Source organism: Rhinopithecus roxellana, chromosome 18, assembly GCF_007565055.1.
Source record: "Rhinopithecus roxellana isolate Shanxi Qingling chromosome 18, ASM756505v1, whole genome shotgun sequence".
NCBI lineage: Eukaryota > Metazoa > Chordata > Mammalia > Primates > Cercopithecidae > Rhinopithecus > Rhinopithecus roxellana.
In genome coordinates this window covers 69,239,002-69,263,784 of record NC_044566.1, presented here as the reverse complement: position 1 = coordinate 69,263,784, position 24,783 = coordinate 69,239,002, and the positions used below count along the sequence as shown (strand labels likewise).

The 24,783-nt window shown below is 38.3% G+C and overlaps 1 protein-coding gene across 3 annotated transcripts in view; it reads right to left on the bottom strand.

The window, feature by feature from the left end:
• CDK8 (cyclin dependent kinase 8) overlaps positions 1 to 24,783 on the bottom strand; it is a 152,175-nt gene that overhangs the window by 70,962 nt on the left and 56,430 nt on the right. The window lies entirely within an intron of this gene.

The following is a 24,783-nucleotide window of genomic DNA, read 5'->3' as shown; positions in this document are numbered from 1 at the left end:
CCAGTCCCATTATTTGATGAGGGAAGTTAGCTTCAAAGGAATAAAAAGACTTTTCCAAGGCTCCACAGTTACTTGTGGAAGACACAGATTGAGATATAGAGCTTCTGACTCCCACTAATAGATTCCTTCTGCTCTAATATAAGAATATAACACACACATATAAAATAAAACCTGCTTTCTAAAACCTATTCAGATATTAACGGGTCAGAAAACTTAAGAAATGAATGTGTCCCTAAGGCACAAAATGGTTACAATTTAAAACATGTTAATCATAATTTGATAATAAATAATTTAGGTCATCTCCAAAGACTTTCAAAGACACTAGCGCAACATGTGTTTATTGAACACTTACTACGTACCCAGAACTGTGCTAGGTACTGAGGATACAACAGGTTCCTTCTTTTAGAAAGTTTTCTGTGTCTACTGGCTTAAAAAGATAAGTAACCCATCATAACACAATATGATAAGTGCTATGATACAGCAAGTGCAACAGAAAAGGTTACTCAAAGGGGACTTGGTGGAGGCCCCAAGCAAAGACTCCTCAGAGGCCAGGTGTGGTGGCTCACGCCGGTAATCTCAGGACTTTGGGAAGCCAAGGCAGGCGGATCACGAGGTTAGGAGATCGAGATCATCCTGGCTAACACGATGAAACCCTTTCTCTATTAAAAATACAAAAAAATTAGCCAGGCATGGTGGCGGGCACCTGTAGTCCCAGCTACTCGGGAGGCTCGGGCAGGAGAATGGCATGAACCCAGGAGGTGGAGCTTGCAGTGAGCCAAGATCGCATCACTGCACTCCAGCGTGGGCGACAGAGCGAGACTCCGTCTCCCAAAACACAAAAACAAAAACAAACAAAACAACCCTCCTCAGAGAAAATGCCATCTGAGGCCTAAATGGCTGTTCTCAAACCTTTCGGTCCCAGAATCCCTTTATTCTCTTGAAAATTACTGTGGACCCTGACGAGCTTTGGTTTATTATATCTATCAATATATACCCTATACAAATTTTGAAATGGGAACTTTTAAAACTACCTAAGTTTATATCCACCAGCCACCAGAGCAATGGAATAGCATCATCACATGTTGGATCATCTCTGAAAGAAATCCACTGGCATTCATCAGAATGAGAATGAAAAAGCAAATAATATCATAGTATTATTACAAAAATAGTGTTGACCTTACAGACCCTATGAAAGGATATAGACACCCATGGTTTCCAGGATCACACTTTGATCACTTGATAATGAGTGTGTGTGTGTGTGTGTGTGTGTGTGTGTGTGTGTGTGTGAGTTAAGAGAGGGGCAGTCACATGAGGCAAGAGAAAAAGCAATTGAGGGAGACTGGATACTGTATACAACTGGAGATGAGGCTGGGGATAAAATCAGGAACCACAACACAAAAGTCTTTTCATGCCAAGAACAACAAGAAGGGCTCCTTTAAAGGTTTTTTGTTGCTGTTGTTGTCGTTGTTGTTGTTATTAAGCAACAGAATATCAATTATATTTTATCTGGAAAATGTATCTTCAGCTGCCTTGTGAATGCTTAGTGGGAGTAAGTAAGGACAGGAAGCAGAGAACAGTTACAAATAATTAGTATTAAAATTATTCAGTGAGAGATGATGATGGCTATTGCAGAAGGGTGGTTACTACAGAGAACAGACAGATAAGAAGCAGGGTCCTTTATGATTGACTATTGTGGGTAAGGAAGAAGAAGTTAAAGACAATGATTTCTTCCACAGGCAACAAGTAATGACAGCATTATTCACTGAAATAAAAAACCAGGTAGGAGGAAAAGCTTTGAGGGAACAGGTAGTATGTGATAGCTCCATTCTGTGAGTTTTGGGGACTAGTGAGACATCTAAGTGGGCACAGCTGCTGGCAAGTGGAATAAACACTACAGCTCAAGAGCAAGCTGAAGATACAGATTTACTGGAATCAGCATGATGCAGTGATCGAAGCCGTAAGAGTAGGTTCAATGAGAGCAAAGAGAAGGACTGTCAAGAAAAAGATTTTCAAAAAGGGCAGAATAGCAAATAGTATAAAAATCTGCAGAGAGGTCTAGTAAGTTAAGAACTGAAAAGTATCTACTGAATTTAGCAACGATTAAGTCAACAATGGATAGTGGAGTAGGCAAAAATAGTTACAGCAATGTGGTGGCAGGGTCTATGTTGCAGAAGGCTGATGGGTGAACGAGACACACGTAAACTAAGACAACATATGTAAGCAATTCTTTGAAAGTGAGAAACAAGGCAGGTGCTGTAGTAATACACAAGGTTAAAGAGTTATTATTTCTTAAGATGGAAGACACTTGAGTATGATTAGCACTGACAGAAAGAACCCAGAGAAAGAGCTGATAATACAGGAGAGGAGAAAAAAAATCCAGAGAACAAGCTTTCTGGGTCTTTGCTCTCTGGCTTGAAGGAGAAACATCTATTCCATTGTAATAGGAAGAAAGGACAGATAAAGGAAAGAATACAAATGGAAAGAAGTTGGTTCAGAGGCAAAAAGCTGGGGGAGTTCCCATTTTGATGCGTTCATTTTTGTTCTGAAAGTGGCAATGAGGTCATATACTTTCAGTACATGAAGGGCAGAGGTGGTAGGACTGGGGACTTCAGTAGCGAGATAGTTTCAGTGAACAAATTAAGCCTTTATAAAATCAATTAATTTAAGTCAATTTAATACTTGGTTATTTTAAATTATTACTAAAACGTAACATTGCTTTATCTTTGTTTTTACAACATATTTTATACCAAATCCTTACTTGGGAAAAGAAATCACAATTACAACATTATTTTTCTGGAAAAAAATTTGTTTCATGACCATCAGTTTTACAGCATATATAGTAAAGCATCATTGGTACTCATTATATGAAAAAGACATTAAGAGGATCTGTACTTAATGTTCACTGTCTGAACGGTTTCTGAAAGAAAGAAGAAGGACATAAAAATAAAACAAAACTGGAATCAGAATAGTCTATTAGACACTTTCATGGGCAGGGTTATTGATTTAACCAGATGGTCAATCCAAGGGTATAACACATTCTATTATATCTACTGTTTAAGAATTACATCCTAGAATCGAACCCCCTACTAAGAAAGAGAGTGCTGGGAAAGAAAATAATTTAAACTAAAGATTTACCCATTCACCTCCTTAATATCCACCACTTTCTCTTGTTTAAAAATGCCCAAGGTGGTATATGACAATTTCTTCTCTGTGAACTAAAAAAATTCTCATATTCAATCAGTCTTCTCCCCTACTCCAAGTAATTATATGTTTTTTACTTTATAAAAGTATATTATTAGAAAGAAATGTGCAATGAAGAAAAATAATACCAAATAAATTATAAATGATATTTTGGCCGGGCGCGGTGGCTCAAGCCTGTAATCCCAGCACTTTGGGAGGCCGAGACGGGCGGATCACGAGGTCAGGAGATCGAGACCATCCTGGCTAACATGGTGAAACCCCGTCTCTACTAAAAAATACAAAAAACTAGCCGGGCGAGGTGGCGGGCGCCTGTAGTCCCAGCTACTTGGGAGGCTGAGGCAGGAGAATGGCGTAAACCCGGGAGGCGGAGCTTGCAGTGAGCTGAGATCCGGCCACTGCACTCCAGCCCGGGCGACAGAGCGAGACTCCGTCTCAAAAAAAAAAAAAAAAAAAAAAAAAAAAGATATTTGATTATAAAAAAGGCAACCTCCTCTTGAAAAATCACCTAACATAATTATAACATAATATAATACTGCCATGTGGTTTACATGGCAAATTTATCTCTCCATCCACACATTTTTTTAGTAAAAGACACAAAGGAGATGAAAAAGATTTGTTCACTAGTGTCAGTAATGATCCAAGGGAAGTAGATTAAATGAATGGTTATGATACAGACTGAGTATCCCTCATCTGCAACGCATGGGATGAGAAGTGTTTCGAAATTCTGATTTCCAGGAGATTGTAGAATATTTGCCCATACATAATGAGGTATCTTGGGAATGAGATCCAAGTTAAACACAGGATTCATTTTATGTTTCATATACACCACATACACATTGCCTGAAGGTAATTTTATATACCATTTAAAATAATTTTGTGCGTAAAACAAAGTTTGTGTACACTGAACCATCAGAAAGCAAAAGTTTCACTATCTCTGCCACTCCTGTGGACCATCTGTGGTTGCTTGGCATCACCATCATCCATGACTCTAAATTTATATGCTACTAGTAACTAATTATTTTCTTACACTTAAGTACTTGATAGTAAAAAAAATACAGCATATCAGCCGGGCACGGTGGCTCACACCTGTAATCCCAGCACTTTGGGAGGCCAAGGCAGGCAGATCACCTGAGGTCAGGAGTTCAAGGCCAGCCTGAACAACATAATGAAACCCTGTCTGTACTAAAAATACGAAAACTAGCCAGGTATGGTAGCGGACGCCTGCAATCCCAGCTACTCAGGAAGTTGAGGCAGAAGAATTGCTTGAACCTGGGAGGTGGCGGTTGCAGTGAGCCAGGATCGCACCACTGCGCTCCAGCCTGGGGGACGAGAGCAACACTCTGTCTCAAAAAAAAAAAAAAAAAAAAAAAAAAAAGAAGGCATATAATTAATATTGTGAAAAAATGTGTTCAGGGTAATCCTAAGCAGCACAGTAGCATCACCAGAATACCTTTTCTCCCTTGAGGACACTGAATCAATGGTGTGTTACACACCTGCATTTGACTACACCCTGTCACATGAAATCAGATGTGGAATTTTCCACTTGTGGCATCAGGCCAGTGCTCAAAAAGTTTCAGATTGTGTAGCATTTTGGATTTCTGATTTTTGGATGAGAGGTGTGCAACCTGAATAGTGTTCTAAGCACAAGAGAAAGAGGAGACAACGCAGTGTATGTTCAAGGTTTGAAGCTGGATAAGAGAAAGCTTCAGAAAGTCTATTTAAACTAGATTCTGAAGACTTAAGAAATTTGATAAAAATACTTAACAAACTAGGCATAGAAGGAATATAGCTCAAAATAATACAGGTCATATATGACAAACCCACAGCTAACATCATATGAATGAGGAAAAGTTGAAAACCTTTCCTCCAGGAACTGGAAGAAGACAAGGATGCTCACTTTCGCCACTCTTATTCAACACAGCACTGGAAGTCCTGGGTAGAGTGATCAGACAGGAGAAAGAAATAAAAGGCCTCAAAATTCAAAAGTAGTCAAACAGTCTCTCTTTGCTGATGATATGGTTATATATATACACATATATATATGTATGTATTATATGGAGTCTTGCTCTGTCGCCCAGGCTGGAGTGCAGTGGCATGATCTCAGCTCACGGCAGCCTCTGCCTCCTGGGTTTAAGTGATTGTCCTGCCTCAGCCTCCTGAGTAGCTGGGATTACAGGCACACATTGTCATGCCTGGCTAATTTTTGTATTTTTAGTAGAGACAGGGTTTCACATGTTGGTCAGGCTGGTCTCGAACTCCTGACCTCAAGTGATCCGCCCACCTCAGTCTCCCAAATGATCTTGTATTAAAAAAAAAACCTAAAGACTCCACCAAAAACAACTCTTAGCTTTGGCAAATAAATTCAGTAAAGTTGCAGGTTACAAAATCAACGTATAAAAGTCAGTATTGTTTCTATATACCAAAAATGATCCAACCAAGAAAGAAATCAAGAAGTCAATCTCACTTAAAAAGCTAGAAAAAAATTAAAATACCTAGGAGTAAATTTAACTAGGAATATGGAAATCTCTATGAGAAGGACTACAAAACACTGTTAAAAGAAATTAAAGATGACATAAACAAAAAGAAAAACATCCCAGGCCCATGGATCAGAAGAATCAATATTGTTAAAATGACCATACTGCCCAAATCTACAGACTTAATGCAAGCCCTATCAAAATACCAATGTTATTCTTCACAGAGTCAGAAGAAATAATCCTAAAATTTGTATGGAACCAAAAAAGAGCCCCAATAGTCAAGAGCAATCCTGAACAAAAAGAACATAGCTGGAGGCATCACATTACCTGACTTCAAAACACATTACAAGGCTATAACCAAAACAGCATGGTATTGGTACAAAAACAGGTAAGTAGCCCAATGGAGCAGAATGAAGAACTCAGCAATAAAGCTACATATTTATAGCCAACTTATCTTTGATAGAGCTGACAAAAACTTGTAACAAGGAAAAGGACACCCTCTTTAATAAATGATGCTGGGAAAACTAGATAGCCACATGCAGAAGATCTAGGCAAAGAATTTATGACTAAGACCTCAAAAGCACAGGCAACAAAACCAAAAACAGACAATGAGACTTTATTACACAAAAAAGCTTCTGCACAGCAAAAGAAATAGCATAGAAGAGACAACCTGTTGAATGGAAGAAAATATTTGAAAACTATTCATCTAAGGGGACTAACACCCAGAATATAAAAGGAACTCAAACAACCCAACAGGAGAAAACCAAATAATCCCATTAAAAAGTGGGCAAAGGACATGAATAGATATGTTTCAAAAGAAGACATACAAAGAGCCAACAGTTATGTGAAAAAAATGCTCGATATCACTAATCATCAGAGAAATGCAAATCAAAACCACAAGGAGATACCATCTTATGCCAGTGAGGATGGCGTTCATTAAAAAGACAAAAGATAACAGATGTTGGTGTGGACACAGAGAAAGGGAACTCTTACACGTGGTGGCTGGGAATGCAAACTAGCACAGCCACTATAGAAAACAGCATGGCAATTTCTCAAAAAGCTAAAAATTGAAATACCATTCAATCCAGCAATCTGACTACTGAGTATCGACTAAAACAAAAAGAAACCAATATATCAAAATGATACCGGCACTCACATGCTTATAGCAGCACTATTCACAATAGCAAAGATAGACATAAACCTAAGTGTCCATCAACAGATGATTGGATAAAGAATATGTGGTATATATACACTATAGAATACTATTCAACCACACACAAATAAGAAGGAAATCATGCCACTTGCAGCAACATGGATAAAACTGGAGGTTAACATGGCGGAAATAGCTTAAGTGAAATAAGCCAGATGCAAAAAGACAAATATTGCATGTTCTCACTTAACCTGTGGGAGTTTAAAAAAAAAAAAATTGAACACGTGAAAGAAGAGTGAAAAAATAGATAACAGAGACTGGGAAAGTAAGTAGGAGGCAAAAGGGTGAACGAAAAGTGGTTAAAGGGTATAAACATACAGTAAGATAAAAGGAATAAATTCAGCCGGGTATGGTAACTCACGCCTGTAATCCCAGCACTTGGGGAGGAAAAGGCGGGCAGATCACTTGAGGTCAGGAGTTTGAGGTCAGCCTGGCCAACATGGTGAAATCCTGCCTCCACTAAAAATACAAAATTAGTCAGGCATGGTGGTGCACAGCTGTAGTCCCAGCTACTAGGGAGGCTGAAGCGGGAGGATCACTTGAACCCAGGAGACAGAGGTTGCAGTAAGCTGAGATTGTGCCACTGCACTCCAGCCTAGGCGACAGAGACTCTGTCTCATACAAAAAATAAATAAATGGAATAAATTGAACATTTGACAGCAGAGTGGGATGACTACAATTAACAAAAATGTACTGTAGTTGGATGATAGACTTCCTGAATTCCCTGATTTGATCACAACGTATTATATACATGTAACAAATGTTCTCATGTAACTCATAAATTTGGGCGTGCACACACACAAAAAGCCTCAAAAAGTTTGTCAGGAAGAGAGGGAGGCCCTGGGGAAATAAATCAGTAGTTACATGAGACACCCCAGGATGTGGAAACAGTATATACAAAACTGTAGAAGCATGGAAAGGGTCTGCCATGCTCAGAGAACAGTAAAGACTAGCAGCAAGTAGTTTAATATCACTAAACATGCCACAAAATAAATGGCTACCAGTAACAGCCCTGAGGACAGATAAGATTTTATAAATAGGTGGCCGGGCGCAGTGGCACAGGCTTGTAATCCCAGCACTTTCGGAGGCCGAGGCGGGCGGATCACCTGAGGTCAGGAGGTTGAGACCAGCCTGCCCAACGTGGTGAAACCCCGTCTCTACTAAAAATACAAAAAATTAGCCAGGCGTGGTGGTGGGTGGGTGCCTGTAATCCCAGCTACTTGGGAGGCTGAGGCAGGAGAATTGCTTGAACCCAGGAGGCAGAGGTTGCAGTGAGCCGAGATCCTGCCACTGTACTCCAGCCTGGGCGACAAGAGCAAAACTCTGTCTCAAAAAAAACAAAAAAAAAACAAAAAAAAGACAAAAGCAGAAATAGGCAACGTAAGATAGGGGATATTTTATGCCACCTGTCTCAAAAGAAGTGTGTAGAGTGTCCAAAACAAGTTAAGAAGAAAATATTGTATTAACAAAATAAAGCTGAGGGAAAACGTGTTGTGTAAGAAAACCAAAAATAAGAGGACCATGATGAAAATTCACCTTTAAGAGATGGGAGGAGTAGGATGAAAATATAAAATGGCTGCAAAGGATTGGTTAAAAAACTGAGCAGTGTTTTGGTAAAAGAGAGTATGGAGCACACAAATCAAACTATACTGCTTCCTAAAACTCTACTTAAACTATGGTAAAGAGAATTTTTAAAAGACATAAGGACAATAAGGATAAAAACTGAGATCAAAGATAGCATAAAAATGTGGAAACTAGAAAGCAAATGGACAAAAAGTAGCTGATTAAGAGGATTCAAGAAAACAAAATCAGAAGTTGACAGTGAAGAAAGCCAAGAACCAATTAGACTTACATAGCAAAATCATGCAATGGCAGAGAATTGAGACTATAAGATACTGCTAGAAGTAGAAATGGCTGAATGGAAAACAAAGTAGAGGAGATATCCTAAAACAGAATAGTAAGAGACAAAGTGAGAGAGGGGCAAAAGAAAAATAGGAAAATTGGAGGAGCAGTACAAGCAATTTAAGAAAACTTCCAAATTGAAAGACATAATTTCCAAAACTGGAAGGGTCTACCAAATTCCCATCACAAATAAATGAAAATAGGCCTACCCCAAGATACAATATCTACGTATTTCAGAAAAGCGGAGACAAACAGTACATTTTACATTTTACAAGCTTCCAGTGGGGATAGGTAACAAATTACTTAGAAAGGGATCAGGAATCAGGAGACCTTTGGTCCTCTCAAAATGAGTTTTGCAAGCTAGAAGTTCTAGACTAGCTCTGCATTGTATAAAATCATTATATACTGATTACACTGTCAACAGATGTGGTTTAAGGTTTAAGCTCTGTGTAGGAGCCTGTTCTGGAGAATTAAATTTTCAGTTGCAATGACAGAAAAATATTCTGAAATAGTCAACCAGATCACAGAGCTTGCATCAGATTGTAAAGTAGTACACTACTTCTTTCATGGAAAAAGACATGCTTTAAGGAAAACAAAACAGCTGAAATAATCATAATCACTGTGTTTAGTTATATAGCAAGAACTGTGAATTACCTAAAGGCTAATGTGTAGGTCTAAGATTTAATTATCTTAAATATGTGATAATGTGTAAGATCACAAACAACTGCCATTGCATGCTGAGGTATAACGATTATTTAAGGGGGAAAAGTCAGTGAGAATGCTGGACTATGACATAAAATCTTAGTGGCTGTGCAACATAATAAACCAGTTTGGTTCGAATGCTTTCGAGATGTTAAATGAACAGCCTAAGCTGCTTTGGTGTGGTATCTTTGGTATTTTTAATGACCATAGTATTTCCAACTAGGGAAAGAAAGCAAAAGTTTAAAAAAAAAAAAAATGGCTCTTAAATATACATTCTTGGGCCTTAGCCATATTTTAAATCATTTTTAATAAAATTTCATTATTGAAAACAATCAAAGGTCCTAACAATTATTGTTCTTGCTTTATTTTCTTCCTTTTTATTTTTGTTTGAGACAAAGTCTGGCTCTGTCACCCTGGCTGGAGTGCAGTGGCACAATCTTGGCTCACTGCAACCTCCACCTCCCGGATTCAAGTGATTTTCCTGCCTCAGCCTCCCGAGTAGCTGGGATTACAGGCACCCACCACCACGCCCAGCTAATTTTTGTATTTTTAGTAGAGACAGGGTTTAACCATGTTGCCCAGGCTGGTCTCGAACTCCTGACCTCAGGCGATCCAACTGCCTTGGCCTCCCAAAGTTCCGGGATTACAGGCATGAGCCACCGCACCTGACTGTTCTTGCTTTATTTTCAAAAACTGCCTATAACTATTTCTTACCTTGGATATCATGACTCAGGTTACCAATTGTATCATTTAAAACTTTCCTAGACTTAGGTCCCAAATTCAGAGTAACAAAGCTAATAAAACGTATTTTACGCCTAAAACATCTTTAAATTTTCTGGAATGGCCATGAGGTAACACAAAGATTTATTCCTTTACCTTAAAAAAGGAAGGATAATAGAAATAATTAGATTTGGCCAACATTCCTACAGTGTTATTTAATTCAAAATTATAAAAATTCTTATTGCTACATTAATTTATTTGGTAAATCACAAGAGAAATTTGGGCTCTATAAATCAATTATATGCAAATAAAATATTAATGAATATATCTTCAATGGTTATGTACTTTAAATTGAAAAAAGGCAAACTCATGCTCATATATAAAAACTGATACAATAACTACTTCAAATTGGTTTTTGTTTCTAGATTTCAATATCCTTATTAATCATGGACAATCAAGGTACACTTGATAGAAACTAAAGGATTTGTCAAATTCCCCACTATTCATAGTATGTCTAACTCCCTGCATAACTACTGACTGAATCTGTGTATTGTATGCCAATAGATGATCCAGTGTTTTCCATTCTATTAATTCTAGTTAAGATAATAACTTTCCAGGGCTGCTGAATCTTATCATTGATGGAAACAACTATCTTCCTTTGCTAGGTACTTAATCAGCTGTATATGGTAGTAGATTAGGTGTCTGGCTATTTTTGAAGCATCATTAGACAAAGACTGCACTTGAATACACTCCAATGACTTTGCCAGATTCTGTTAACAACTAATGCAGCAGTAAAACACCTTGGCTCTGAATTGTAGCACCGCAACAGATCCTCAAATTACTAAAGGTTTGTCCCAGTCAACCTCAAACTAAAGATTCTTAAGAATCTTCCAGAAGAAGATGACCTTAGAGACAGATATAGCTTCTACCCAAGACTTCTGGATCAAGAGGAATGAAAGAGACAGCTTCTACTCAGGACCCATGGAACAAAGATCTAGATGGCCAGAACCATAGATTATCATGCTTCTAAGCTATTTTCTTTCCTCTGGTTTAAATTTCTGAATTGTTAACAGGCACCTGTTAACTACAACAACGATATCTATAAGACCTTACCCATAATATTGCTTTGTGCATCCCTAGTCACTGTGTGTATGAGTCTATTGTCAGGATACAATTTGCTCGTGATTTTACTAAAATATGCAATCAAACCAATGGTTGAGATTGTAGCCACTTTCTTTTGGGTGCAACTCAGCTTACTCTAGTTCCTGGGCAATTATATTCAACTACTAAGCAACTCTTTAAATAGTAAACTAAAAATAGTAAACAGGACTGATACCCCTATGATGTCATACTTAGGAAAGTTTCTGTCAGCACCAAAACCACACTTAGGGACCGTGGCTCTTGGCTTAGAAGTGGAATACAAACTCTGTTAATAATCTCTCAGCATTTGTCAGTGTTAAATTACTCAAATGTGACCTCCAGAACTTTAAATGCGTACAGCCATTTTTCGTTCAGATGACTCAACAGCTAACCTTAAAACAATAACAAAAGGTATACATAAAGAACTGACTCCAGTCCAACAACAGATGAGGTTGTCTTAATAATCTCCTATCTCCTAGCAATGGTAAAGATCTGTATTTCATTGAACAATGATCTGAATACCCTGAATCTGGCCAAAAGGAGGGACTCAGAAAGTGAAAGCAACCCCACTGATAATCATATTATGATTTCCTAACAGATTAGTAGCATGGCCAGTACGAAGAGAACCCAGCCCTGCCTCACTCCTCCCAAATGGAATGCTGAAGCACCTAATTACCAAACTGACCTCAAGTGATGACAATATCCAATCCAGATCTGTTCTACTTCCCCTAGTCTTTCCTTAGAATTATTCAGCCCAAGCCAAATCCCTTTAAAGCACTTGCTCTTTTCTTACCGAGATACCTCATACTTCATCTGGCGTGAGCTCTCCCTTGCTAGAGCAGGCTAATAAGTTTTGACCACAGGTGCACTCCTGGTGGCATTTATCATTTATCACGCCCAATAATCTTACACAAGATTACAATGCATCAGAGCAAATTAAACAACACTTTCTTTTAAATGTGGTAAAACCTGAAAGAGCACATTCTAGCTAGTCAAGCTATGTTTTGTTTAAGGTCCCTTGACATATTAACACATACTTTTTTTTTTTTTAATCATTCTGACAAATGAAACATACAAGGTAGGCTTTTAGTTAATGACATAAGTTTACTCAAAAGATTATTAGAACTATTAATTCTATATTTGTGGGAATTTCCTGGCAAATTGGGGGAAGTTCCTGTGCTTGGCACTGTTATAGTCTCTGAGATATGGCACTGAACAAGATAGATTCAACAGGAATTACTTTCAAGTTTCCTGGCAGCTCCAGATGCCAAGCTCCAAGAAGTTGCAAGGCTTCTTGTAAACCTAGCAACGAATACCTCTCCTCTGCATTATCTCATGAAATTCAAGCCAGGTTTATAATTCAAATTCATCTTTACCTTGTTTGGAGAAACAGCAGAGCTTAAAAAAATATTTGCCTTGGAGGTTGAAAGAAACACTTGGTCTTTTCCTGTCTGTTTCAGTTATAAAATTACAGTACATTATCAGAACTAGAATATGGAGGTTTTCCATTAAATTGCTTACCAATCAGTCTTTCTTAAATTATCTTCCCAAAGTCATTTGCCTTAACAACAACTCTATTAAGAAAAAAAAAATTATACTTATTGGATCTTCATTTCAAGAATCATATTTTGACATTGATCATTTATAATCATTTTTTTCTCCTTAACATTCATGCTAGAAGATATGGGCAACCCTAAAAACACAAATTAATGTACATGAATACTTTTGCACCCAAATGGTTAGTATTTCCTGCTATTTCATAAATCTGCCTAATTTATTTCTACTTGGCCTGAAACATATTTTTCTTAAAAGTACTATCACATTCAAGCACGTGAATGCACCTGAACATTTCTGAAGTGTTCATGTTATACTCCGAGTGTTACTATAAATAAGTACTCAAGAGTGATGTGCTAATAAGACACCCTAAAAATGTCTTTGTCTCCTTAATCGACTTTCTAACATTTCTGTCTTTTTAGCAATATAGCCACCAAATCAAAGTTACTTTCTACCCCATTAACAATACTCAGTAATTGTAAATATTTTATGAATGTTCGCTGTTGAAAAAATAAGATGAGATCTAAAATCATTACAACTCTGCCTCTCACATGGAGTCTTTATTGTACCATTAGTAACACAATGTTTGAGTTTACAAAGAAATGCCTGAGTTTATAAACAAAAGTATCTGACCACAAACTTTTCTATTTGAAAAAATTCATATACCTTCTCACTCTTGCACTCTATATTAATTATTTGTAACTAATAACTAACACTAATAGTTAACATTACTTAATGGTTCTCATTTAAATTGGTAAGGATATGGAGGAATGGTTACCATTTCACGGGCCTTGCTGCTAAGAGTACAAACTGGTACAAACATGTTAGGGACCAGTCTGGCATAGTGATTAAGTACAGCATGTGTATTTCCTATGACAGCCAATGCCTCTGCTGATTATACACCACAGGAAAGGTTTCATATAGCTGCAAAAAGTACCATCTTTGCAGAGGCAAACACTGGAAATAGATAAGTAACCTGTGGTATATGCACTTAAAGACACACTTAAAGAGAATACATGGTCAAAAGTCACGAACTGAACGTGCATATATATGAGTAGAAAAATTTTATTTAAAGGAATGACATTTACACTACAGAATTCTTTATATAAAAATTTAAAACCACACTCAAAACTACATTTTCATGGATACAAGCATGGAAATAAAGATATCTGGGTTGGAAAGTGGGCTGGAAGAACATACACTGAACAAATAAGAATGAGGGCCTAATATAATGGGAGAAGAGGACAGTGCTCTGGACTGAACTGTGTCTCCCCAAATTTCGTATGATGAAGCACTAACCCACAATGTGATGGTATTTGGATATGGGCCTTGGGGAGGTAATTAGGTTTAGATGAGTTCATGAAGGTGGGGTCTTCAAGATGAGATTAGTGCCATTATAAGAAGAGAAACCAGAGAGCTTGCTTGTTCTGCCTCTCTTGCTGTCTCTCCAACATGTGAGGACACAGTGAGAAGACAGCCAGGAAGAAAGGAAGCCAGGAAGATAGCCCTTACCAGGAATCTTGATCTTGGATTTTACAACTTCCAGAACTGGGAGAAGTTAAATGTGTGTTGTTTAAGCCACCCACTCTATGTGGATGTGGCCCAAACAGACTAAGACAGACACGAAGGAATAAAAAATGAAGAACAAAGTAGGGCCTTGTACAGACTGACAATGATAATATGCCATGTATTAAGCAGTATTTTCAACTCAATTCTATGTACCTATCGCCCAAAAAACAAACAACAATCAACCACCTAGTTAAATGGAACTTCCGCTATTTAAATACAAAATTAGGGATTCCTAAAATTCTGTAGAAAAAAAATTATAGTGACAGGAGAGCCAAATTTGGCAAATGCCAAAGATACATAAAATTGACAAAATTTCAGTCGAATTACATAGATATTTGACAGTGTTAAACACAACAAAATCAACAAGACCTGATCAAACTTTCAGAAGAATCATGCAACAAGCAGTACACACTGGAAGGGATCAAGATTGGAGGGAAGAATACTACTAAAGAAGTGACTGTCAATAACTTGAGTCAAATAAGTACCCAAACTATAAATTTTGCTATTTTCAGTATACAAACTAGCACAAGTGTAAACAGGAAGTGATAAACTCACCTTGGCTGCCTAATAGTAGTCCCAGATACAGGTAGAGTGTTTCTCATGAATTAAAAACTGGTAAGAAGAAACCCCTTTTTCCCTGTCTCCTCCCACTCACCACCCCACCCCCAATTACACATAATATAGAAGTGGATTAAGGTCTCACTGTTATGAGGTAAATATGTAACATCCCACCACAAGTGAAATAACCACACAGAGTGAGAAAAGATCAGTATATGTCACAGTGGATGGGGGTGAATGAATGGGAGCATCAGCGGCCAGAGAATCTCACAAGGCAGGGTCATTTAGGGTCATCAAACTTAAGTCTTGCAGCAATGTTAACATTAACCTTTTTTATTTGAGAATTTCATACCATTCTTTAAAAAAAATTACTCTAATAAATTTATAAGCCCTAAGTTCTCCTAATTCTTGAACCAAATTCAGAGTTATTTGAGGGCAGGAAACCATGTCATTTCCCAATAGTCGCAAAAACACCGTTGCCTCTAACTTTCCAGAACACCAAAAGGTCCATTTCTCTGCAAGCAAATATCCAATCAATGGGACTTCCTGGCAGGAAGACCAGGAATAGGATTTCTATAAGATGATGATAACATTTATCCCGAATTTTCCATATGTCAAGGTACGAGGCACTTAAGATACATGAAGTCAGCACCACATGCACTCTGCAATTATTTATATAAAATATTTATTTTACATGTCTCTAAGTATGTATAATAGGGTAGTCATATATGCTCTTTCTATATATATGTATGCATACATAAATATATAAAAATAAATAGCATAAATATGAACACATATAAAATATATACATTTACATATCTGTATATAGACAGATATAAAGCTACATAAAGATACACATGTATATATAGAAGAGAAAGATAAGAGGAAGATGAGATAATTTCTTATTATACGTAGCTCACTGACTGCCCACAGTACTGTTTTTAACTTATAAGGCCATTAGAACAATTTCACAGGTGTTTCATAAAGAAAAAATACCATAGTTATATAGTTTACATAGCTTATTACATACGACTGCCACTTTTTTCCATTTTTTAATTGTGGTAAAATATGAGTAAATATTGGGGACCGTGCCGGGGGTGGTGGAGAATGAACAGACACAAGAGACAAAGACAAACAGAGAACATGGCGGCCGCGCCTAGAGCCTCCGCCTCACTTTATTTATACTCCATAAATCCCACGTCAGCAAAAATAACACAATGCAAAACAAACTTTCTGCACCCAGATGTAACCTTCTGCTTAGTTCCTTGTCTCTAAGTTCTTTCTTATTTTGTCTGCCTTCTTGGCGCCTACTAGAGTTCATTAAAAGTTCAACTAGAGATACTGTCCTTGACTACTGGAGTTCATGGAAAGTGCAACTAGCTAGAGATACTGTCCTTGAGCCTTATCTATTCTTAGCATATTATTTTTAATGGCCCCTGCAAGTAAACATAAAATTTACCTTCTTAACCATTTTTCAGTGTACAGTTCAAAGGTATTAAATACCTTTATAATGTGTAAAACCATCACCACCATCCATCTCCCGAACACTTTTCATCTTGTGTAAGTAAACCACAACCACTACACACTAATTTCCCCTTCCCCATGCCCCCAGCTCCTAGCAGCCATCATTTCACTTTCTGTCTCCATGATCTTAACTATTCTAAGTACTTCATGCAAGTGGAAATATACAGTATTTTTCTTTTTGTGACTGGCTTATTTCACTTAAGCAAAATGTCCTGATTCATCCAGGTTGTATCATATGTCAGAATTTCCTTCCTTTTTAAGGCTTACTAATGCTCCTTACACATTTTCTCATCTATTCATCCTTCAATGGGCACTTAGGTTGCTTCCATGTTTTAGCTATTGTGAATAATACTGCTATTATCATGCAGTATTTATATATTTGCATGATATATGCAAAGAGGGATTTATATCCCTCTTTGAAAGCATCCTTTGAATTCTTTTGGGTATACACCCAGAAATGGAATTGCTGAATAATACAGTAACTGTATTTTTAAGACACTGCTATGCTGTTTTCCACAGTGGTTATATTATTTAACATCGCCATCAACAGTGCACAAGAGTTCCAGTTTCCCCACATTCTTGCCAACACCTATCACTTTGTTTTTGTCTTTCAGAGTAGCCATTCTAATGAGTGTGAGGTATACCTCACTGTAGTTTCGATTTGTATTTTCCTAATAGTTAGTGGTGTTAAGTATCTTTGTATGTACTTCTTAGCCATTTGTATATCTTCTTTGGAGGAATGTTTATTCAAGTCCTTTGCCAATTTTTGAATCAGGTTGTTTTTTAGTTGTTGAGTTTTAAGCGCTCTCTATATATTCTGGTTATTAATCCCTTATCAGATATGTAATTTGGAAATATTTTCTCCCATTCTGTTAGTTGCCTTTTTACTGTGCTGATAGTGTCTTTTGATCCAAGAAAACTTAAAATTTTCATGAAGTTCAATTTGTCTATGTTTTTCTTTTATTGTCTGTGCCATATCCAAGAAATCAAAACTTTTGCCCTATGTTATTGGGTTTTATTGGGGTTTTTTTTTTTTTAGAGTTTTATTTTTATTTTTATTTTTTTAAGTTTTAAGAAATGGGGTCTTGCTTTGTTGCCCAGGCTGGCAGGCAATGACACAATCACAGTTCACTGCTGCGATGAATTCCTGTGCTCAAGCCATCCTCCCAACCCAGCCTCCTGAGTAGCTGGGACTACTGGTAGTACCACAGCCTTTGTTTGTTTGTTTGTTTTTGTAGAGACAAGGTCTCGCCATCTTGCCCAGGTTGGTCTCACACACCTGGGCTCAAGCAATCCTCCCTCCTCAGCCTCCCAAAGTACTGGGATTACAAGCATAAGCCACCACATCTGACTAGAGTTTTATTGTCTTAGGTTTCACATCTACATCTTTAATCCATTTTAAGGTAAATTTTGTATACGGTGTTAGGTAGGGTCCAACTTCATTCTTTTGAATGTGGATATACAGTTTTATCAGTACCATTGGTTGAAAGGGCTGTCCTTTCCCCATTAAATGGCTTTAGCATCCTTACAAAAAATCATTTGACCATATATGCAAAAGTTCACTTCTAGGCTCTCTATTCTACTTCCATTGATCTACATTTCTGACTTTATGCCAGTACCGTATTATTTTGATTACTGTAGCTTTGTAATAAATTTTGAAATTGGGAAGTGTGAGTCCTACAGTTTTGCTCTCCTTTTTCAAGGCTGTTGTGACGATGTAGAGTCCCTAGACATTCTATATGAATTTCAGGATGGGTTTTTTCTTTTTATGCAAAAAGAAAAAAAAAGCCATTTGGATTTTGATAGTTGTTGCACTGAATCTGTAGATCCGTTTGGGTCCTGTTGACATTTTAACCATATTAAATCTTCTGATTCATGGACACAGGATATGCTTCCATCAATTCATGACTTCAGTTTCTTTCAGCAATGTGCTACAGCTTTCACTGAACAAGACTTTTTTGCCTCTTGGTTAATTCCTAAGTATTTTATTCCTTTTGATGATATTATAAACATAATTTCTTCATAATCTTTTCACATTATCTGTTAGTGTACAGAAATGCAACTGATTTTTGTATACTCACTTTTATTCTACTTTGCTCAATTCATTTGTTACTTGCTTGTGTGTGTGTGATCTGTAAGGTTTTCTATATATAAGATTATATAATCTGCCTTTTAAGTATTTTACTTGCTTAATTGCTCTGACTTGACCTTCCAGTACTACAATGCACAGAAGTGGTAAAAGCTGGCATCCTTGCCTTGTTCCTGGTACTAGAGGAAAAGTGCTCAGTCTTTCACCGTTGAGTATAATGTTCAGTGTGAATTTTTCATGTACAGCTCATATCATGTTGAGGTAGCTTCCTTTCATTTATAATTTGCTGAGTGTTTTTATGATGAAAGGGTGATGAATTTTGACAGGTTTTTTTCTGTGTCGATTGAGATGAACATGTCTTTTTCTCTTCATTCTGTTAATGTGGTATATTACAACAATTTATTTTCATACGTTGAACCATGCTTGCATTTCAGGAATAAAAGGTAATAATAAACATGGTAAATAAATAAAATAACTTGGTCATGGAATATAATCCCATTAATATGCTGTTGAATTTGGGTTGCTAGTATTTTCTGAATAATGTTTGCACAAAGATCACAAGAGATATTGGTGTGTAGTTTTCTTTACAGTGTTTGTCTGGCTTTGATACTGGGGTAACGCTGGCCTCACACAGAATGAGTTAGGAAGTGTTTCCTCCACTTCAATGGTTTTGAAAAGTTTTAGAGGGAGTGGTATCAGTTCTTAAATTGTTTGGTAGAATTAACCAGTAAAGCCATCAGGTCCTGGACTTTTTTTTTTTTTTTATTTAATCAACAGCTTTTTGATTACTGATTCAATCTCCTTAGTTGTATGTCTAGTCAGATTTTCTATTTCTTCATGATTTAATCTTTGTAGATTTTATGTAAGAATTGATCCAGTTCATCTAGGTTATCTGATTTATTGGCATACAATTATGTTCACAGTACTCTTATAAATAAAAGTACTACTTTTTTTTTCTGTAGAATCAGTGGTAGTAATATCCCTACTTTCTTTTCTAATTTTATCAACTTAAGTCTGCTCCCTTTTTTTTTTCTTAGTCCACCTAGCTAAAGGTTTGCCAATTTGGTTGATCTTTTCAAAGAATCAGACTCTTGGATTTATTATTTTTGCTATATGTTTTATTCTCTATTTTGTGTATCTCTGCCCCCACTCTTTTATTTCCTTCCTTTTGCCAGCTTTGGGTTTAGTTCTTCTTTTTCTAGTTCCTTAGGTTGTTGGTTTAAGATCTTTCTTGTTTTTTAAGGTAGGCATTTATAGCTATTAAATTTCCCCTTACTACTGCTTTTGCTGTTTCCCATAAGTTTTGGTATGTTATGTTTTCATTTTCTTTTGTCTCTAGGTATTTTCTAATTTATCTTGTAATTTCTTCCTTGAGCCAATAGAAGTTTAAAGAGTGTGTTGTTTAGTTTCCACTATTTTGTGAAATGTCCAGTTTTACTTCTGTCTCTCATTTCTAACTTCACCCCATTGTGTCTGGAGAATACGCTTTGTATATCTATCTTTAAAAATCTACTGAGACTTAATCTGTGGCCTAACAGATTGCCTATCCTGGAAAATGTCCCATGTGTACTTGAGAAGAATGTGTATACTTTTGTTGGGTAGAATATTCTGTAAATGTATCTGTTAGACCTAGTTAGTTTATTAAGGCCTCTGTTTCCTTACTTATCTTCTATCCACCATTGAGAGGGGGTATAAATCTCCAACTTCATTATCACAGAACTGTCTATCTCTCCCTATCAGTTTTTTCCTTTCATGTATTTTGATGGTCTGTCATTTGGTACATAAATGCTTATAACTGTTTTATCTTCCTGCTGTCGTGAATTCTGTACTAATATAAAATCTCCTTCTTTATCTCTTGATTTAATTTGGGAAGATTTCAGGCATTATTTCTTCAAATATGCTCTCTCTTCGCTGCTTCTCCTTCTGGAACTCCCACAATGCATATGTTGGTCCTCTTAATGGAGTCACACAGGTCGTGTAAACCCTGTTCACTTTTCTTCAACCCTTTCTCTTCCTCAGACTTGATACCATTATCCATTGTCCTTTAGGTTTTTAGGTTTTCTATCTCTTAATTGACATTTCCATTTTGTTTGTTTCTAGATCTTTTTTGTTGTTTTTGGTTTGTTTTTACTTTTTCCACATCTTCCTTTAATTTTTTAAGCATGTTTAAGATAGCTGTTGTTTAAAAGTCTTTATCTAGTTGACCTGCCATCAGGTCTTTTTCAAGGAATATGTGTTAATTTATTTTTGAATGCGCCACATTTTCCTGTTTCTATGTCTTGTGATTTTTGTTGAAAACTGCACATTTGAATCTAATAATGTAGTAACTCTAGAAATCAGATTCTTCTTCTCCCCTGGGGTTTGCTACTTTTTGTTATTGCGTGTCTGTGTGTAGGTTTTTGTTACAGACTGTACCAAGGATGAGCCTGAGATGTAAACTGAGTCTTCTCAGGTCTTTTCTGAGCCTTTACCTTTCCCTGGGCATGAGCAATCACTTTCTAATACTTCCCATACATGCAGTTGTTTTTTAATATCTTACACTTGAATGCCCTTTTCTAAAAAAGGATAAAGAGGTAGTAGCTTTTTAAATCTGCCAGAAGTGACTCTAGATGGGGGGAAAGGGGTTTGTGACAATGGGAGAAAGAACAATGACGACTACCCATCTCCTTGCCTATATCTCTCTTTTTACTGTTGTTGTTGAGACAGGGTCTTACTCTGTCACTCAGGCTGGAGTGCAGTGGTACAATCACAGCTCACTGCAGCCTTGACCTCCTGGGCTCAGGTGATCCTCCCACCACAGTCTCCGAAGTAGCTGGGACTAAAGGTATGTGCAACCATGCCCAGCTAAGTTTCTACATTTTTTATAGAGATAGGCTTTCGCCATGTTGCCCAGGCTGGTCTAGAACTCCTGGACTCAACTGGCCCTCCAGCCCTGGCCTCCCAAAGTGCTGGGATTGCAGGCATGAGCCAACGTGCCTGGCTACCTATACCTCTTTGATCAGAAGTAGCAATCAGTGATCAGAGCACAGATTCCCAAAATCTGGAGGGCAGGGTCTTTTTTGGCCCACCCTGGCTCCCTCAAGCTGTGTGCAAGCTGCTCCCAGAACACATACACAGCTTCCTGGCAGGAAGCTGGGGGTGGAGGATGGGCGGCTACTAATGTGCTAAGAGTGAAATTGACTGAAACTAACTGCAACTTACTTCCAAATCTTCCCCTGGAACTTATAAGCCTTCAACAGACTCCAGCGTTCCAAAATATCTGTTACACAGGACAGACTCTGCCAGTGCAACTGGTTATATAGAGACAGACAAGTTCCTGGTGCTTCCTACTCTGCCATCTTCCCAGAATCCTGATTGTCCTTAAAATGGCAATTTTTTTAAGTAATAATGACCTCATGACAATGTATTATTATTCCCATTTTATATGAGAGAGCAAAGACTTAAAGAATCCAAAGTAACATGGCTAGAAAGCAAGCCTCCACTTCAAACCCAGGCAGTCAGATTCCAGAAAACATCCTCAACCACAATGCTACATTGGTTCCACAGAGAGGAAAGAAATGTGACTATCAACTCTTTTAAAAATTGCTACCATTTAAAATTGTCTTAGGTAGCTTCACTATAGCCATAAATGGATAATGTAATGAAGGAACATCCCCTCCCCTATCTACATGAGCTATTTAATAGACTATATTTTTGCTTATCATTAATACGTGCGTATACACACACACCACACACTCACACACACACTGATTCATCCTCCTCCCTGCTCTTGTCAGTACTTGTCTAACTGATCTGGCAATGAACAGAGACATAAGCTGTCAGAAGCCTTCATTTAAAGCTGTTGTTATATATTCTACGAACACCACAAAGGATGAAAGACCTTACAAAAGATAAAGTTTCAAGCTTTATTTGTATCGTTCACATATCTATGATCTTTAAAGCTAAAAAATAAGAGGTGAAAATTTTTAATTGTGTATAAAAACTATGATTTAACAAATTATACAGTGAGTGCTTTCAAGCCAAAAGAAAAAACACAACAGACTACAGAAAAGCAGAGAAATATCCGTGACTATCAGAATTAGACTAATCCCAGAATGTGAAGGTAGTGGTGTGTCTGAAATTGGTGGGTTCTTGGTCTCGCTGACTTCAAGAATGAAGCCACAGACCCTCGTTAGTGGGTTCTTGGTCTCGCTGACTTCAAGAATGAAGCCCTAGACCCTCACAGTGAGTGTTACAGTTCTTAAAGATGGTGTGTCCGGAGTTTGTTTTTTCTTCCCAGTGGGTTTGTGGTCTTGCTGGCTACAGAAATGAAGCGAAGCTGCAGACCTTCTGGGTGAGTGTTATAGCTCTTAAAGGCAGCATGGACCCAAAGAGTGTGCACCAGTAAGATTTACTGCAAAGAGGGAAAGAACATAGCTTCCACAGGGTGGAAGGATACCGGAGTGGGTTGCCATTGCTGGCTGGGGCAGCCTGGTTTTATTCCCTTATCTGACCCCACTCACATCCTGCTGATTGGTCCATTTTACAGAGAGCTGACTGGTCTATTTTACAGAGAGCTGATTGTCCATTTTGACAGAGCACTGATTGATGTGTTTGCAATCCTTGGGCTAGACAGAGTGCTAGACAGAGAAGTTCTCCAAGTCCCCACTAGGTTAGCTAGATACAGAGTACCAACTGGTGTATTTACAAACCTTGAACTAGACACAGAGTACTGATTGGTGTATTTACAAACCCTAAGCTAGACACAGAGCGCTGATTGGTGCGTTTACAATCCTTGAGCTAGACAGAGTGCTAGACAGAAAAGTTCTCCAAGTCCCCACTAGGTTAGCTAGATACAGAGTACCAACTGGTGTATTTACAAACCTTGAACTAGACACAGAGTACTGATTGGTGTATTTACAAACCCTAAGCTAGACACAGTGCTGATTGGTGCATTTATGATCCCTTAGCTAAACATAAAAGTTCCCCAAGTCCCCACAAGACTCAGGAGCCCAGGCTGGCCTCACCCAGTGGATCCCGCAGGGGGCTACAGGAGGAGCTGTCCGCCAGTCCTGCACCGTGCAAGCACTCCTCAGCCCTTGAGTGGTCGATGGGACCCTGCACCATGGAGCAGGGGGTGGCGCCCGTCGGGAAGGCTCGGGCCACGCGGGAGCCCACTGCCGCTGGGGGTGGGGTGGGTGCTCGGATGTGGCGGGCGGCAGGTCCCGAGCCCTGCCCCGCGGGAGGCAGCTGAGGCCTGGCGAGAAGTCGAGCGCAGTGCCGGCCCGCCAGCACCCTCTGCAGCTGCTGGCCCGGGTGCTAAGCCCCGAGCCCGAGCCCGAGCCCGAGCCCGAGCCCGAGCCCGAGCCCGAGCCCGAGTCCGCGCCCGCCAGCCGGAACTCACACGGGCCCGCTGGCCTGCGAGTGCCGTGCGCAGCCCCGGTTCCCGCTCGCCTCTCTCCCTCCACACCTTCCCGCAAGCAGAGGGAGGCAGCTCCGGCCTTGGCCAGCCCAGAGTGAGGGGCTCCCACAGTGCCGTGGCAGGCTGAAGGGCTCCTCAAGCGCTGCCAGAGTGGACGCCGAGGCCGAGGAGGCGCAGAGAGCGAGGGCTGCTAGCACGTTGCCACCTCTCAGTGTGAAAAATTAATTTCCAACTAGGTCATAAAAATAGGCATAAATAAATTTAGATTCTCTACTGAAAAAAAGCAGACATTAATATCTCCTATATGTTTGATGAGCTTTGCTAGCAATATTAAGTTGATTTTTATACTTTTAAAGACCTAAATACTTCTAAATGACAATTACTGTATAAAAGACCATATAGAAATAATCTGTATCATGTATTACTAATACCAATTTGTGATTAAGCACCTACAAAATTTGTCCTGTATGAACATCTGGAGAAAAGATCAATTGCCAGAAGACAGTTATCCGAATATAATGAATGTATTTTTATGACTACAGAGCAGGTAAAGCATGGACTACTATAATGCCAAATTTTCCCATATTACACGTCTCTGGACTTGCAAGTCTAGCATGGTGATTCCATGGATATCTTTTGCCTTCATTTCTATTATTACAATCTCAAGATGAAACATACATATACACCTAATTCTAAGAATGAAAATACCTGCATGAATGTCAACTCTGCAATTACATAT